Genomic DNA, 5,103 nt, shown 5'->3' with positions numbered 1-5,103 from the left:
TGGAAATAGTCCTTTCTTGGGAAGAACGAAGTGACCATGATCTGAGAGGTTTTATATAAAGTTTTCAGCAAGATATTTAATTAAATTCAATTAACTTATTTTTACAATTACCATACACATTACAAACTTAAAATTTAATGCGTATACTTATATTAAAATCGAAAATATGCAAGAATACTATTACTAAAGGTGAAGAAGAATCTCGCTTCGAAAAACTCTTTCAGACACATGGAACATTTAGATGCATTGGGGGTGTGAAGAATATTACTTTTGCTATTTATAAATTATATTTTGTATTATCTATGGTTATAGACTCATTTGAGTGCTCCCCTCCACGGAAATCTTTAGTAAAGGCGAAAGATTTATTCGTATTGAAAGGAAACCAGAGTAGTGTAATGGTCAGCATGCTCGGCTACCGTTCTGGAGGTCCCGGGTTCGATTCCCAGGGGGGTTTAATAAATATAAGTGATTTTTTCACTCTAATATTTATTCAATATTACACTGGACTGGTACCCGAAGCGGAGAGCTGATCACCTTTCCTTCATGTGTAATCGATCGAGATAACACTGCGTTTATATGGAGCAGTGCCCTATGCACCATTGGGGTGCGGTAAGGGTTTTATTATTATTATTTATTATTATCTATTGATTCGGTATTAACTTTGTCGAATGACATGATTATTTTATTAATTAAACACTTGAATATACCACTTTAATGAATTTTATTTATATTTACGACTAGTTTCGAAAACGACAGATGATTTCATCGTCTGGTACAAATTAAAACAATTAAATTGAGTTTTAATTTGTACCAGAAGATGAAAACTTTTGCCGTTTTCGAAATTAGTCGTAAATATAAATAAAACTCATTTAAGTAGTATATTCAAGTGTTTAATTTTAATAAAATAATTATATTTTGTCCGCCTCCGTAGTGTAATGGTCAGACGCTCGGCTGCCGTTCTGGAGGTCCGGGGTTCGATTCCCAGGGGGGGTCAAATAAATGTGGTTTTTTCACTGTAATATTTAATCTATATTACCCTGAACTGGTACCTGAAACGGAGGGCTGATCACCTTTCCTTCATGTGTAAACGATCGAGATAACACTGCGTTTATATGAAGCAGTGCCCTATGCACCACTGGGGTGCGGATAAGGGTTTTATTATATTATATTTTGAATCATGAAAGGGGGATGGTTGAGATAAATGTGCAGTTTTCAGACCAGACGGGACAACGCACAGTATTCTACGCTAGTCTGGCAGTCTAGCGCGTTCCCGGCGAAGGTAGGAGCGACTGCAGGTCGGCGGTGGCGGTGCTCCGGGGGTGGCTGCAGGCTGCAGGGGGTCGGATCGATGCTCCCGGCCGGTCAATGCCCCCCGATGGGGCCGATGTGGGCCATGCACCCCGTGAACCCCTACCCGACTACCGGGTGCCCGGAAAATACTATTCAGATTTCTAATAATAAACACCAAACCGATTTTTAACAGACAAATTCATCATTATAATACACGAGGGCATTATAAAATATGTTTTGAATATTGAAAGGATTTACTTTGTGGATCATATTGATATATTATGTAGAGAAATAAAAAAACTTTGTGTTTAAAAAAATTAATTAGTTGCTTGGTAAAAATGTGAGTGGATCAAAACACAAAGTCTTTTTATTGCTCAAAATAACCTAACATAATGACCCGGCCGTTTGACTCGTCCAATCTCGTATGTTCCGGATCTAGGAGATCTGCCTTCTGCCCACATCTCGTCGACCCTCTATTTTGCCTTTTATGATTATGTGCAATAGCTCGTACTTCTCTCCTCTCAGCACATGCCCCAGATAGGACACCTTGATATCAGCAAGCACCTGTCTCCTAGCAAGAGCGGTTGCCATGGAATGCGCTGCATTCTACGGTGTAGCCACATTTCAAATGCGTCTAGTCGGTTCATAGTGCTTTCTTTGAGGGTCAACGATTTGATATATGTTATTTTTTTTAAATCTCGACATAGATGAAGAAGAATGTGGAAGTCTGGGCATTAAAAATAATATGAAAAATAACTCCCATAATTGGAGCGCGAGTGGTATGTTTGCCACAGCACGCATACCACAGTGGGGTGGCCTGTTAAGGCACCGAGTGGCAGGCTTCCGGGAGAGGCTGATGAAGAGCTCCAACCTCATCATAAAGCGGCTTGTGGAGCACAGACGGGGGCTGGACATGTGGCGGCACTGGAGCACAGTGCTGCGTTTGCCAGCGAGCTAATGTTCATCTACATCTCTCCAAAGTTATTATTATTATTATTATTTTTTCTTTCACTCTCTTATTAGTTATTATTATTTTTAATTTCATTGTATAAAAAAATGTTGTAAAACATGTATGGCACCCACCACTTAGTCAAGCTGGAATGAAGAGTCATTATTATTATTATTATATACAATATATATATATATATATATATATATATATATATATATATATATATATATATATATATATATATATATATATATATATATACATTTATATTAAAAAGCTTACATTATTACCAATTACTAAATATATAAATATTATGACAAATTTTAAATGGAAACCAAACATACATGTAGAAATTACTGCACCTGTACGCATGTGAGGAACAACTTATGAATAGGGTTGAAATTCTCAATAACCTCTTTTATTATTTACACAAGCTTAACTATGAATTTATTCTCCAAAGGAGGGGAATATGAATTAAATCAACCCGGTACGCACCCCTAAACAGCGGGTTCCACATTTGTTTTACGATCTCCGAAATCTCATAAAGCGTAGTCAGCATCATCAGTGGAAGAAGAAAAACATAACTTATTCATTGCTGGCTCTAGGTAACGCATTTAATTCCCTTGGGTCGCGTTACTGTGAGTGTTTTCTATCTTATTTGTAAGGAAAAACATACATCTTTATACACTCATGCTAGAACCAACCTATGTATATATAGTAAAAAACCCTGTAACGTTGAGATATGTACCGCATTATCAGAAGGAATGTTTTAAGTGGTTAATTTTAAAAATTATATTTTTATAATTTCTTTAATGTTTTTGCAGATACTTTGTGGCACATTTTAAAAACTTTATAAAATAAAATAACTTTGTTTTTAACCACTTTTTTATAGGCACACTTTTTCTCCAACCGGTTTCGACAAGAATCTTGTCATCATCAGGGTTTATGTACTGATTCTAAAACATTGAAATACTCATAGTTAGGTGAAACTATGAGTATTTCAATGTTTTAGAATTAGTACATAAACCCTGATGATGACAAGGTTCTTGTCGAAACCGGTTGGAGAAAAAGTTTACCTATAAAAAAAGTGGTTAAAACAAACTTGTTTTATTTTATAAAATGTATTTTTATATTTTAACCAGCGGAAAAGATTGAAATAAATCATTTAAAATTTAAATTTATAACATAAACCCCCTACAACGTTCCCATTAATAAACGCGGTACCTATCTCAACGTTATATGGAGTTTTACTGTATACGTAGTTTTACAGATATACCTCACTTTGTCCCCAAAATTTTATAAAATCGGACTGTTTGAAACCATACGGTGAAAAATTATGTGCACGCAAACAAAACAATTTTAACGTTTTGACATCTCAGCATAGATGAAGAAGAATATGAATATCTGGGTATTTACAGGGCTCATGATCTGTCATATGCTGGTTAAGTGATCACATTACACTCATGTAACATTAACCATTATATCCGCTAGAATTCATACATTCATAATGATATAAGGAAATAATATAATTCTAAGATTAGTTTTATCGATAAAGCGTGTTGAGATCGTTTGGGCATGTGAATCAAATGAAAGAATAATGAACAGTTTAACAAATTGACTAGGCGAATGTATTTGGAAATAGGAGCAGAGGACGACTGTGGAAAAAGGAGTCCTTAAAATAAATCAGAGATGCATGAATGTAGAAGAGGCGAAGACTGTTTGCAAATACAGAGTGATTTCGTGTTGTATTCTCTCTGAATACCCATGCAGAGGATTGGCGCGATGGTTAATTAGTTAGTTGGTTGGAAATCAAATAGCGAACTAAAATACACAGAATGGTACAAACACTATTAATAATTATTTCATTAATTGATTCGGCAGTCACTTTTTGGTGAAATCTATCCATTTTTAATTAATTTTTTACTTAGTTAAAGCCACTATTTCTTAAAATCTACTTTGACACGTTTTTCATTGCATTTCGCACATATAATGTTTGAAAATGATGCGGAATGCATCAAAGCACGTGTCACAGTAGATTTTAAGAAATAGTGGTATTTACTAAGTAAAACATGAATTAAAAATGAATAATAATTATAATAATAACTTGCAGCATTAATAAAATTGTGATTTTCTAAACTTTTTACAAAAATTTACAAAATAACTTTGTTTTGCCTCTATACGAGTACAAGTCGATATTCCAATCAAGCTTTTTAAAGAGGAATTGGGATTTCAATCAAAGTTATCGACTTTATTTGAACCATAATATGATTTCTCTCAGGGGTGACAAATTAGTTTTTAATTATGTCTGGGCATTTCTAGTGCTTGATACCTTTCGCTGGGCGGACCAACAAAATCCACCAGCTCCCATGAAATCTTTTCTGCATTTCTTAAGATACCATTTTTTATTTTTTTTTTAATTAAAATTCTTCAAATAAACTTTATTCTGTAATTTGTATTCAACTTATGATATTTTATGAATTTATTGAATAAAAATTTAAACGTGTTGTATAATATTTGATAACATCCAATAACCGCGGAAACTAATTTCGCAGTACGCAATGGAGTCCCGGTACCAACACTTATATTTGGAAGAAGTTAAAAAAAGAAGCGTGGGTTTGCTAAATAAGGATAAAATTAGACTAATGCAATCTCTTGAAAACGATAAATGATTGATGGATGTTTGATTTAGTTTTTTCCAGATATTGTACATTTTATTTGATCAGTGACAGGGATTTGTCTTTACTAACATGATCAGACTGGTGGGAGGTTAGCAAAATTCTATTTTATACACACAACAAGGTGGAGATTGAAAACCTTAATTTATTGTAAATTTTTCTGACAAAATAATTTAAATTGAGTAA

At 34.1% G+C, this 5,103-nt stretch overlaps 1 non-coding gene across 1 annotated transcript; it reads right to left on the bottom strand.

The window, feature by feature from the left end:
• Window positions 1-277: 277 nt before the first annotated feature.
• LOC148301268 (U5 spliceosomal RNA) lies at window positions 278-391 on the bottom strand. The gene has a single exon (XR_015838819.1). It is a non-coding gene; the product is annotated as a U5 spliceosomal RNA (small nuclear RNA).
• Window positions 392-5,103: the final 4,712 nt, after the last annotated feature.

Source organism: Brachycentrus maculatus, unplaced genomic scaffold (assembly GCF_059751285.1).
Source record: "Brachycentrus maculatus isolate JH-2025_06_01 unplaced genomic scaffold, ASM5975128v1 h1tg000586l, whole genome shotgun sequence".
Taxonomy (NCBI): Eukaryota; Metazoa; Arthropoda; class Insecta; order Trichoptera; family Brachycentridae; genus Brachycentrus; species Brachycentrus maculatus.
This window is presented reverse-complemented; position numbering and strand designations above follow the sequence as displayed.